We start from the raw sequence: 13,638 nt of genomic DNA on the forward strand, positions 1-13,638 counted from the left end.
ACTTCCAAAGTATCTAACGAGAGAAATCTGCAGATAATTTTACTGAGGATTATTTGTATGTATTGAATGGCTTCTCTCGTGCTACTTTCAAGATTCTGACTTTAGCTTTCAAAAGTTTGATTGTAACATGTTTCAATGTGCGTTTCTTTGCGTTCATCTTAGAGTTCATTGAGCATCTTGGATGTTTATATTCACGTCTTTTACCAAATTTGGGAAGTTTTTATTCATTATTTCTTTAATTTCTCTGCCCCTTTGTCTTATCCTTCTTGGACTCCTACATTGGATTCATATATTGGTCCATGTGATAATGTCCCACAGGTCCCTTGGGCTCTGTTCACTTTTCCTCAATCTTTTCTTCTGTTCATCAGGCTCAGTAATTTCAATTGCCCTGTTGTGAAGCTGGCTGACTCTTTCTTCTGCCTTTTCAAATCTACATTTGAGTCTCTAGCAGATATTTACATTTCAGTTATTATACTTTTCAGCTCCAGAATTTCTTTCTGGTTTCCTTTCAGGTTTTCTGTCTCTTGATTGGTATTTCCATTTAGTTAATACCTAATTTTTTTGTATTTCCTCTACATCTCTCTTTGGTTCTTTGAGTATCTTTAATGAGGTTGTTGTTTTAAAGGCTGTGTCTGACATATTTGCCTCCTGGCATTTTTCAGGGGAGGTTTCTGTTGGTCTGTTCTTTTTCTTTTCCATTTAAATGGGCCATGTTTGCTTGTTTCTTTGTATGCCTTGTGATCTTTCTTGTTGAAAATTGGATATTTCAATCTAATAATGTGGTAACTCTGGAAATAATATTTCCCCCCTTCCCCAGGGCTTTGGGATTTTAAAAATTTTTTTTATTTTAATGTGCTGGGGATCATCCTGTGGTGTAACTTTAAGATCTTCTCAGGTCTTTTTGAGCCTCTGCCTCGCCCTGGGTGTACATGGCAACTTTTTATATTCGCCCGTTTACATGATTGCTTTTGAATGTCCTAGTCTTTCGATGGCTGGCTCCCAAAAGGAGAACCATAAAAGAAAGAACAAACGAAACTTGGCTCTTTAAATCTGGAAGTTCACTCAGCCTGGGGGAAGGAGGCTCATAACAGTTGGGAGTGGGATGTAACAGCAGCTGTCCACGGTGTCTGCACCTCCAAGCTCAGAAGCAGCAGCGAGCAATCAAAACACAGATCTTCTATTTTGGAGATCAGCATTCTTCTTGCCCACTCTGACTCCCACAAGCTGTGTGTAAGCTGCTCCAGGAACACATATAAGGTTGTATGCCCCAGGGGTAGAAGTTGAGGGATGGGTCGCTGCCATGGTGCCAAGAGAGAAAATTGACCAAAATTAACCAGCTAAGCCTGGGCCTGGAACTTGCAAGCTTTCAACAGACCAGAACTCCAAAATAGTTACAGACAGATTTGACTGCTACACTTGCTGTCTAGGTGGGGAGACAGAGTTCTGGTGATTTCTACTCTGCCATCTTCCCAGAACGAGGTTTTAAAATTGAAACGAGATGACTGCAATTTGGATATACGGAAAAGAGAGGGGAAGAAACTCCAGGTAAGGGAAGCTACTTCAGCTTGGAGGTAGCCATAAACAAGCAAACCATATCTAAGTGTCTGATATGAGTTTATTTGTTTCTGATAACAACTCTGCAAATGGTGGCTCTTGCTCCATACCAGAGGTGGTGGCAATGGTGTAGATGGTGAAGGGAGTGATTTTTATAATGCCGATGGTGTTGGTGGGATAATGGTAATGGTGGTTGCGGTGGTGGTGGTGAAAGTGGTAATGGTAACGGTAGTGGTAGTCATATTGGTGTTAATGATGGTGGTGGTAGTGGAGGTGATGGTGATGGTGATGGAGGTGATGGTAATGGTGATGGTGGTGGTGGTGATGGTGGTAATGGTAATGGTAGTGGTAGTCATATTGGTGTTAATGATGGTGGTGGTAGTGGAGGTGATGGTGATGGTGATGGAGGTGATGGTAATGGTGATGGTGGTGGTGGTGATGGTGGTAATGGTAATGGTAGTGGTAGTCATATTGGTGTTAATGATGGTGGTGGTAGTGGAGGTGGTGGTGATGGTGATGGAGGTGATGGTAATGATGATGGTGGTGGTAGTGGTGGTGAAAGTGGTAATGGTAATGGTAGTGGTAGTCATAATGATGTTAATGATGGTGGTGGTAGTAGAGGTGATGGTGATGGTGATGGAGGTGATGATAATGGTGATGGTGGTGGTGGTGGTGGTGATGGTGGTAATGGTAATGGTAGTGGTACTCATATTGGTGTTAATGATGGTGGTGGTAGTGGAGGTGATGGTGATGGTGATGGAGGTGATGGTGATGGTGGTGGAGGTGATGGTGGTAAAGGTGGTGGTGGTGATAATGCTGGTGGCGGTGGTGGTGGTGGTGATAATGATGGTGTTAATGGGTACTATGATTTGAATGTGTTCCCCAAAGCTTGTGTGTTGGAAACTTGATCCCCAGTGCATCAGCATTCTGAGATGGGGCTGGCAAGTGTTTAGGTCATGAGCCCTCCACCCTCATGAATGCATTAACCTGGTTATCCCAACAGTAAGTTAGTTATCACAAGAGTGGACTTGTTCTAAAAGCAAGTTCAGCCCCCTTTTGCTCTCTGTCTCACATTCTCTTGCTCCTCTGCCATGGATGATGCACCAAGAAGGCCCTTGTCAGATGCCTGCACCTTGGTTTTGGGCTTTTCAGCTTCCAGAGTGTGAGAAATAAATTTATCCATAAATTACTGACTCTGTGGTTACAGCAACACAAACTAAGACAGAAAACGGGTATCAAGGAGTGGGACTGTTAGTGTAACAAATACCTGAAAATGTGGAAGTAGTTTTGGAATTGGAGAGAGTCTGGAATTGCCTGGAGGAGAAGGCCATAAAAGCCTCGATTGTTGTGAACGAAGCAGTAAGGGCAGTTCTGGCGACGACCCAGAAGTCAAGAGCTGCGGGGAGAGCCCAGATCTTCACAGAGACGACTGAAATGGTCATGATTACAATGTTGGCAGAAAGATGGACAGCAAAGGCTATTCTGATGAGGTCTCAGATGGAAATGAGGAACGACATATTAGAAACTGGAGAAAAGGCCATCCTGGTTACACAGTAGCAAAGAATTTGGCAGAATTGCGTCTGTGTCCTTTGTGGAAGACAGAACGTAAAAGCAATGAACTGGGATACTGAGCAGAAGAAATATCTAAGTAGCCCCAAAGCATTCAAGGTGCTCTTTAGGTGGCTAAAAGTAAACTGAGAACAGACAAATGATTTAAGGAGGGCTGTGTAATTAAAAGAGGTGCAGAATGGAAACATTTCGAAAACTCTCAGGCTCGCCATGTGAAAAAATTAAATGGCCTCAAAGGCATTTTAGAGGTCTTTGAAGCAAGCTAGGACCCTGAGGTCAAGCTTTCCAAAAAGGTGCCCATGGGATGCTCTGTGCATCAAGACTCTGCTCCCCAAATTCTGGTGCAGCACCCCTGAGCCACTCCAGCCTCTGCTCAACCCACCCATTCAGAAGGAACAGGCCTTACACCTTGGTGGTGTTCACATGGTGCTGATTCTGCAGGAATGTGGAATGCACAAACCGCACAGCCATGGCGGCCTTCCCCTAGATTTCAAAGGATCTCATGGACAGCCTAGGTGCCAGGCAGGGACTTGCCACAGGGGCAAAGCTGCCACAGAGAGTCCCCACTGGAGCAGTGCCCAGTGGAGCCATGAGAATGAAGCAGACAACCCTCACCAGAATAATTGCCTGGTGGAGTCGTAAGAGTGGGACTGCCACCTCCGAATGCCAGAACTGTGGAGCTACCATGTGCAGTGCAAGCCTGGGCTCACTACAGCCATGAGACTCCAACCCAAAAGGGCTGCTCAATGGCTGAGCCCTGCAAAGCCATGGGGGCAAGCCTGCCCAAGGCTGCCCAGCCCACCATGCAGTGCACCCAGGAGGTGGTGAACAGAGTGAAAGATCATTCTAAAGTCTTAAGACTTAACCCTTGTCGTGCTGGATTTTAGACTTGCTTGTGTGCTACTATTCCTTTCTTCTCACATATTTTTCCCTTTTGGAATGAGAATGTCTATTTTATGCCATCTCATTGTATTTTGGAAGCACTTGTCTGGATTTCACAGGCCCACAGCTAGGAAGGAACTTGCCTCAGGACAAATCATGCCTTGAGTCTCATCTGCATCAACTGAAATGAGACTTTGGACTTTGGACTTTGGGTTGATGCCAAAACAAGTTGAGACTCTGGAGACTGTTGGGATGGAAACAATGTATTTGACATTGTAAGAAGAATATGAATTTGGCAGGCGGTCAGGGCAGAATGCTATGGTGTGAATGTGTCCCTCAAAGTTCGTGTGTTGGAAACCTAACTGGAGGTGTTCAGGTTGTGAGACCTCTACCCTCATCAATGGACTAGTGTCATTATCATGAGGGTGAGTTTGTTACAGAAGCAAGTTCTGCCCTCTCCGGCTCTCTCCTGCTTTCTTGCCCTTCCACCTTCACCATAGGGAGGACGTACAGAGGGAAGACCCTCACCAGTGCCGACGCCTCGATACTGGACTTCCCAGTTCTAGAACTGTGAGAAATACATTTCTCTCTTTCTTTCTTTTTCTTGTTGCAAATTTCCCTGTCTGTAGTATTCTGTTTTAGTGACGCCAAATGAACAAGGATGGTGGGGCTGTTGGTGGGGATGGTGATAATAGTAATGGTGGTGATGATAATGGTGATAATGGTGGTGATAATGATTGTGATGATGGTGGTGATGATGATGGTGGAAATGGTGGTGGTGACAGTAAAGTTGGCGGTGGCAGTGATGGTAGTGATGGTGCTGATAATGGTGCTTATGATGATGGTAGTGGTGGTGTGGTGGTAGTGATGATGGTGGCAGCAGTGGTTGTGATGACAGTGATAATTGTGGTGACAGTGATGGTAGTGATGGTGTTGATGGTGATGATGGCAGCGATGGTGGTGGTTATGATGATGGTGATGGGGGTGGTGGTGGTGATGGTGTTGGTGGTGGTAGTGGTTTTGATGATGGTGATGGTGATAGTGGTGGTAATGATGGTATTGGTGGTGGGGGTGGTGGTGGGGATGATGGCGCTGGTGACAATAATGGTGATGGGGTGGGGGTGGTGATGATGGTGGTGGGGGTGATGATGGTGGTGATGGTGGTGTTGGTGATAGTGGTGGTAGTAATGGTGTTGATGGTGATGGTGGAGGTGATGGTGGTGGTGGTGATGATGGTGATGGTGGTGGTGATGGTGGTAGCAATGGTGTTGATGGTGATGGTGGAGGTGATGGTGGTGGTTATGATGATGGTGATGGTGATGGTGGTGGTGGTGATAGTGATGGTGATGGTGGTGGTGGTGGTGATAGTGGTGGTAGTGATGGTGTTGATGATGGTGGGGGTGATGATGATGGTGATGGGGGTGGGGGTGGGGGTGATGGTGATGGGGGTGGTGGTGGTAGTGATGGTGTTGATGGCAGTGGTGGGGTGATGGTGGTGGTGGTGGTGATGGTGGTGGTGATGGTGGTGGTGGTGGTAATAGTGGTGGTAGTGATGGTGTTGGTGGGGGTGATGATGGTGATGGGGTGGTGGTGGTGATGCTGGTGGTGGTGATGGTGGTGGTGGTAGTGGTAATAGTGGTGGTAGTGATGGTGTTGATGATGGTGGGGGTGATGATGATGATGATGGTGATGGTGGTGGTGGTGATGGGGATGGTGATATGGGGTAATGATGGTGCTGATGATGGTGCTATTGGTGGGATAACAGTGGTGGTGGTGGTTTTGCTCGCAGTAGTGGTGGTCAAGGAAATGGAGAGAGTGTGTTGAAGTTTTTCCTGCCATGAGTCAGTAACAAGCTGTGATTAAAGGCCCAACCTTGTGAATCCTACACAGTTGGGCCTGACTCTCAGCTCCAGCCCTTATTCACGGCATGACCACGGCCACATTAGTCATCTGTGTGCCTCACTCACCTCATCAGTGGAGTAGGAATCACAGGACTCACATGAGGGGAATGGGGAGATTTGATAACTGCCTCAATGTGCTGAGCCCAGAAACGACATGAATGACTTACCCAGAATCATGAGACTCCCAAGTCCCTCCCATACTTCCATCTCTGCTGGCTGTGTGATGCCTCCAGACCTGCATTATTTCTGTCCCGTTCCAGCTCTGTGACCCTGTCAGAACCCACCTGTTTGCCACCTTTATACACTTTGTTTTGCCCTTCTGCCTCAACCCAGGACACTCTTCCCAGCAACCTGAGCCCCTTTTCCTTTCGTGTCTTTCCCTGGAGACACCACTGAAGTTTGCAGAGTGTCACCTGCTCTTTGGCTGTGACTCCACGAAGTCGTAGTGTCAGACAGGCTCCATCCCTTTGTCTGACTCTGTTCAAAGGCTACTTGCGCCTTCAAATGCCTCCCACATACCTTAAGAGGTAGGTGCTATTGTGAGACCCAAACTACAGAGAGGAAAGATGTTGAGGAACGGAGAAGTTGAACAGCTTGCCCAAGGTCACACAGCTAGCAAGTGGCAGAGCTGGGATTAGAACCGTTAGAGCTGGGATGTATGTCCTGAAGACTTGCCCACTTAGCTGCTTTCTTTGCCCTGAGACTGTCCTTACCAAAACCTGCATCCCCACATCCTGTACAAGCAAGAACACCCATGTTAGCCAAACATCCCTGCAACCCTTTGATTCCTTATCTCCTTCTCTGCACATCCAGTTGGTCTCTCAAGTTCTGCCCACCCAGAATCTCCCGCCTATGCTCTGTTCCTGCTGCCTCACCTCAGTGCAGGTCTTGCCCCGGCCAGTGATGCCACCTGCTTCCATTGCTCTGCACCACCATTCCCCGGGTGCAGACGCCGACCCTACAAGCCACACTCGCTCAGCCCACTCCTGTTTCAAAGCCTTCACAGGTGCTCCATATCCCACTAAATAATGTCAAACTCTAGTCATGCTGCTTTCTTTGAAGCCATCATTCCTTTGCTCTGACTCCAGAGGAAAACCCAAATCCGGAGTGCCTGAACTCCAGGTGAATGCTTTCAGCCTGACGCACCAGAGTCTTCCAACAGCATGGCCGAGCAATGTCAGAGTTTTCATGGCGGTGATGGCAATGCACAGCCTTAGCCCCTGAGTCACTCCAGTGGCCGGTGAGTCACAGCCTCTCCACAAAACCAGCCGGGCCCTGAGCTGAGTAGCCCTGGCTGCATGCCACCTAATTCTCAGGCTCCCAGCTATGCACCCAGGTGTGAGCACACACCCGGAGGACTCTGGACCCTGGCAGTGCCACTGAAGAGTCAGGCCAGGCAGTGGAGCCATTGACACGGCAGTAGAATCTGTCCCTCTCCCTGTGGCTGAGGGGGTGGCTGGATGTGGGGAGTGAGAGGCAGCCACCAGACCACTGCCCACGGGCCCTGAAGCCACAGCAGCACATTGTATGCCTCAGCTTCTCCTGCACAGGCAGGAAGCTCCTCTCTGTCTCCTTCGTGGGAGCCGCCATCCCCGGGGTTCCCCTTGACTCCCAGTCACCCATCCAGGCAGCCCTGACCTTCCTGGAGCTCTAAGTGTCTTCTCCACAGTCCAGCCCCATTGCCTAGAAGAGAAAGGGCGTGCGGAGGCTGAGAAGCAGGACGTGGAACCTGCTGTCTGTGAGCTTTCTCTGCCTCTGTCTCCTCATTTGCAAAACGGAAATAAAAAGACAGTGTCTGTTTTGACGGGCAGTTGTGAAGAACAACGGGATATTTACAAAGTCCTAAGAACAGAGTCTGGCTCGGTCAGTGCTAAAGGCGTGTTTGTTGCTATGATTACGATCGTACCCAAGCCCTCCGGTAGACTCTCCTGTCTCTGCCTTGCGCCGGCCTGCTCTCTCCCCCCTTCCTCACCTCTCATTCCCTCTCTTCGCACTCTCCCTCCATCCCCTAGTAAGCCCGTTCCTTCCTCTCACTCCCAGTCCCTGTCACTTCCCTCCGCCATCGTGTCTTCCTGCTCTCTCTCGGAAGCCGTGTCCCTGGATCGTTCCCTCCGGGATGCTGCCCAACCACCTTCACCCGAAGCAGCTGTAATTTTCTCCGGCTCCAAGCCGTATCCACTCAGCCTCTCGCCATGGGCCCGCTGCCAGCCAGGACCCTCTGGTGCCACAGCCCCACAGCCTCCAGGAGGTGAACTGGTCCTGAATGCGCCTCATGACCCAGCTGTCCCCTGCGCACCCTGCTGCCTCTGCCCAAGCTCAGGACCCCCACCTCCCTTCTGACCCGTGCCCTGCCTACCCCCGGTCGCCTTGCCTTCTCCACCCACGCCCCTCCCATTCCGGGATGCAGGGCACCTCTGCCACGTGACTGCTTGCCCAGCTGCAAAGGCTCTTCCCAGACTTCATCAGACCTCCGGGGCCCTCGAGGACCGGGCTTCTCTCTGTCTCTGTGCACGTGGATGTGTTGTTCTTGTTGTTGTTGTGTCACACATCCGGGCCTCTCTCTGTCTCTACAGGCCAGACAGTGAGGACATCCTAAGTCACAGGATGAGACAGGAGACCGGCACAAAACACAGGCCATGAAGACCTCGCTGATAAAACAGCTTGCAGTGAAGGAGCGGCCAAAACCCGCCAAAACCAAGGTGGCCACGCGTGACCTGTGGCCGTCCTCACTGCCGCACTCCACCGGCGCCAGGCCCGTTTCCAGGTGCCACGGCAACGTCAGGCAGTTACCCTGCACGGTCTGGAGAGGGGAGTCCACCCCTTCTTTAGCATATCATCAAGCAATAACCATGAAACGGACCAGCAGCAGCCCCCGGGCTGCCCTGTCTGTGGAGCGGCCATTCTTTCATTCTTTTACTTTCTTCACAAACTCGCTTTCGCTTGGCACTGTGGACTCGCCCTGAACGCTTCCTTGCGCGAGGCCCAAGAGCCCTCTCTTGGGGTCTGGATCAGGACCCCTTTCCCGTACCATCTTTCTGGCCACCACAGAACGGACTCCAGTGCGGAAACCCCCAACCCGGAGGTTAACTTGGCGTAGGTGGTGGGGTCTGGTAACATCTTTCTGGAGAACCACAGAAGGGACAGTACTGAGGAGACTCCCGACCCAAGGGGAACAGCTGCAGCTCTGATTGGATGGCTGCGGTAAGTGGCGGGTACCTGCGTAAGGAACGGGATTGGCTTAGAGGCCTCGCTGCGGGGAGTTCGAGTCCCTCCTAAGACAGAGCGGGTTAGAGGCCCCTCTTAACACAAGGCAAGGGTGGGGGACTGACCTTGGGTTAGAGGCCCAGCCTAGGAGGGTTAGGGTCCCTTCTAAGACTTAGCGGGTTAGAGGCCCTCTGGATAAAGTCCCTGTCTGCTAAGAACAGGCCCTGTGAGACGGTAACTGCCACTCTCTTTGGATTAATCGGCCCTGCACTCTCTGTCGGCGACTGTGGGTGGCAGCATTAGGCATGTGCAGGGTCCTGGGACACGGGGAGGGGGGAGGGGGCTTTTTTCTCCCTAAAAGGAGAAACTTGAGAGCTGATGGGATGGCTGGAAAAGACCCCTTGGCTGCCAAGAAGCGGCTGCCTGAACTTTGCAGTGTCCCTGCAGTGGGAGGGTCTGTCTCCGGCCTCCGTGAGCTCTTCCCCCTGCCCACCAGGCCACGCGCAATGCTTTTCTTTCACTCCTTTCCTTTCTTTCTGTTTCTCAGGACGACCGTCTTGCCCAGAGACTGCGTGCTGAAACTCCAAGGTGGGGGTTGGATTAAAGATGATGGGGCCCCTCTGGGGGCAGATTTAAGCCTCGCCAGTTTGATACTGGGTGCTACGCAGCATGGATAATGTCTATGTTTCCTCACACGGATTTTGCTCTGGCCAGAAAGAAAAAAAATGATTTTCCTTTATGATGCGACTTGGCGCCCAGACCCATGTGTGGCAAGTGGATCACTGGGGCCGCTCAGGGAAAGGGACCCCAGAAGGCTGGCATGCTGGCAAAAGGGTAAGAATTTCTCACCAGTCAGATTTCTGGCTTCTCCCTCTGTGCAAATGGTTAAATGAATGGGAAATAAAAGTCAGTGTTTATCTCATCTGTAAAGTTTTGATTAGAGCAAAAAAGAATTTTAAGGCTAGTCTTAAGCTGATGTATTTCATGCTACGCGTTTGTTTTTCTGTGTCAAGGGGTACTTTAGGATAGAACCTGGCTGAGAACACCTGGAACCCTCCTCTTCAAGATGACCCAGCAAGCTGGTCAGTGACAAACTTGGCTGCAGGTCCCCAAAACAAACACGAAAAACTGAACGAAGTGTCCACCTTGTTTTGCGTCCTTGGGAGCTTGACCTTTTCCCCATGTGCTGGTACTTACTTTTGGTCTTTGCCTTCAGGAAACAGGAGTTTTAGGGTTCCCGTCACCATCAGCTATAAAAATCATATTAAACGGTTAAAAGCCTTTGTAAGCTCGAAGTTAACTACTCTAGACCCCTGCTGGGAAGAGAAATGGAGGCTCGCCCCTGCTGCAGCAGAGGAGCCAAGGTGTTGCACTTTCACAGCGGTGGTCCTGGTTCGATTCCCCCGTAGGAAGGAACTCATTTCTGGTTTAACATCAGGGTAACCTTGTCTATTCTCTTCTCCGCTGCAGACTGTCTTAAATTTTTCTTTTTCTAAGCACCTGGGAGGTTACCTTTGGTAAGTTCAAAAGCCAGAAATATCAACCATTGGGCATCAGAAATTCTATAAAGACTTTATAAAGAGTGCTATGGTTGAAATCAGCTTAATTAAATGTGGCTATTCAAGTTCTAACAGCCTGCACTCCCTGGGAAAAACAGGAGGCACCAGAGACCCCCTTCCCTTTTCTTCCAAAGGCTCCACCCTAAAGTCAGTAATTCAATTAAAAAAAAAAAAAAAAAAAAACTTAAAAACGGGCAAATTAAAAATCTTATAACTACTGCAGTAATATTCTGCCTTCCTGTGTAGCTGCATATGTGTTGTGTGTAATGTTTATATTAAAAACTCTAATTAATTGGTTTAAACAAAAATAAGCACTTACGTCAAATATTTTGCAAGCAAAATAAAAACTGAAATGTATTTTAGTTCATGTAACTTTAGTAATCCTTGGGAAACAAAAACAGTTTTAATAATTGTTCATTGTTAATGAATTGTTGATAAAATAAAAACAGTCTAAATTGCGCAGGTCGGATATTAAGTTGGCTAAATGCTTTAAGGTCATAAACTGCTGCTTTAACTTTTAAAAATTGTTCAATTTACTCACATTAAAGCCATTAGATTCCAGATGAGGCCTGGGGACATGTGGAATCACCACGTTCCCTAGCTGTCCAAAGATTATAAAGAAATTTTATCTAAGAAAGGACCTAAATTCTTGTCCTAAAGTAAAATGTCTGGTTGTTTAAAAGGAGTGATGTTTGGAGCAAGGCACCAAGTCCAAAAATGTCTCAGATGGTCTGTGTACGTTGTAAAAGAATTTGTGAAAGGGGATTTAGGCAAGAAATGCTGAGCAATTCAAAGGCTTCCCAAACGCTTCATAAAACGTGACTGTGACTCATACTGTAAAATTTGCCTGCTTCCCTAAAATGAGTCCTGGGCCGGGTGGAGCTAGCCACACCCCTAGCTACGCTGAGAGTCCGCCCTGATCTGCTCTTCTGCCTATGTGCCCTAGGGTAGCCTCCACACCAAGTATACAATTAAAATTGCTTACTCACCGGGGTTTTCACCAAAAGTAAAAGTCGATAAAAGTTTACATTGTAACATGGAATTGAGACTATTGAAAAAACAGTTTTACCTGTAAGGTATGTAAGGAAAATAGAATGTACTTTTGGCAAAAAAATTATAAAAAGGCATGAGAATGTGAATTTTTTTGCCTGAAGGGACCAAGAATTGTTGTAAATTAGATAGAATAAAGCTAAAGGTCTGAACAGTTGCGGAAGCTTTATAAAAATTGTAAAAGAGATTCAGCTGGGCACAGTGGCTCACACCTGTAATCCCAGCACTTTGGGAGGCTGAAGTGGGAGGATCACAAGGTCAAGAGATCAAGACCATCCTGGTCAACATGGCAAAGCCCCGTCTATACTAAAAACACAAAAATGAGCTGGGCATGGTGGTGCACACCTATAATCCCAGCTACTTGGGAGGCTAGGGCAGGAGAATAGCTTGAACCAGGAGGTGGAGGTTTCAGTGAGCCAAGATCGCACCACTGTACTCCAGCCTGGTGACAGAACTGAAAAAAAAAAAGAAAGAGAGAGAGAGACAGATTCTGTGTGTGGTCATCGGTTAAATTAAGGGGGTATTGTGGTGTTATTCCGTTTTTCTCTAAATTAAACATTGGAATAAAAGCACAACAGGTTTTTCTTAGAGCAAAAATCTGCTTATAATCTGCTCTTAAACAAAAACTTGTAAAGGGTTATAAAAGAGTTATGACAATCTTACCTTATGGTCAAACTGATTAAGATCGGACAGATTTATTTGTAAGGTTTTATTAAGAATTGGGTCTGACATCAATAATGCACTAACGCAACAGTGACATTTGGCTTATTGGGTACAAAAGTCCTACAGGAAGCTTTGTTCTGTATAAAACGGCGTTTGGTTTTCTCTGGGAAGTATTTGAATAAAAGTGTTACTGGTATATATTCTAAAATTATGGGAAACTCCTATAGTTCTGATATGACTTAGTGTACATTATCAGCAATAATTATAATTGTTACATAAAATCATTGTATGCCACAGAGGTAACAAATTTCCTTGTCAATCATTTAACTATGGCTGCCCTAAAATGTTTTGTCAGCCACAGACAGTTGTTACCTTGTTTTAATCCTCTTTAAGAGGTGGTTTACAATCAATTATAGAACTCTAACAGGGATGTGTTGTTGTTTTGTTATTTGTTTGTTTTCTCACTCTGTCGCCCAGGCTACAGTGCAGTGGTGCGATCTCGGCTCACTGCTACCTCTGCCTCCCGGGTTCAAGTGATTCTCCTGCCTCAGCCTCCTGAGTAGCTGGGATTACAGGCAGGTGCCACCACGCCCCACTGAAAGTAGTAAAAGTTACTTTTAGTTTAAAAGTTTGCACTTTCCTGTTCATGCTGTAACTTTTTGTGCTGCATATTTAGTTCATTAAAGTTCAACATTTTTTGTTTTCTAATATACGAGGTCTACAGTCACCTCTAAGGCTGCCTTAGATGCACGCCACGAACTTTGACATTGAGCCCATTTCTCATCATTTACTTTTTGTTTTCTGATTTTCCTTTTAATTTCTTAGGTGATCCATGGCTCATTCACAGCGTTGTTTCCTCATTTCAAAGAAGAGCAAGATTGTCTGTGGTTTTGTTAATTATTTCCAGTACAATTACATTGTGAATTCAGAAGCCACTCTGTATCACTTCAGTTCTTTAAACTTTGTGGACACTTTTTTTTATGGCTCATTATTGGGTCAATATTTGTACATGTTTGCACATACTCGAAAAGGAAGTGTACTCTGTGGCTGTTTGATGCAGTTTCACTGGACTGGGACCTGGATGGGGAGGTGCTAACAGAAGGAAGTGGGGTCTGAGGGAGGAAGGGAGACTGGCCTGCAGAGAGGAGGGCCCCAGTTCCAGTTCAGAAGGAGGGGGTGAGGACCAGAGGGAAGCCCGGGGGAGGCAAAGAGAGGAGGAGGGGAAAGCAGGAGCAGAGTGCAGTGGAGGGGGAAGC

The 13,638-nt window shown here is 47.6% G+C and overlaps 1 long non-coding RNA gene across 1 annotated transcript; it reads left to right on the plus strand.

The window, feature by feature from the left end:
* The first annotated feature begins 1,285 nt into the window (after window positions 1-1,285).
* Window positions 1,286-13,000, plus strand: LOC141581511 (uncharacterized). Its single transcript, XR_012514197.1, has 4 exons — window positions 1,286-1,545; window positions 8,480-9,107; window positions 9,658-9,944; window positions 10,124-13,000. It is a non-coding gene; the product is annotated as an uncharacterized LOC141581511 (long non-coding RNA).
* Window positions 13,001-13,638: the final 638 nt, after the last annotated feature.

This window comes from Saimiri boliviensis, chromosome 15 (genome assembly GCF_048565385.1).
Source record: "Saimiri boliviensis isolate mSaiBol1 chromosome 15, mSaiBol1.pri, whole genome shotgun sequence".
NCBI classification, from domain to species: Eukaryota; Metazoa; Chordata; class Mammalia; order Primates; family Cebidae; genus Saimiri; species Saimiri boliviensis.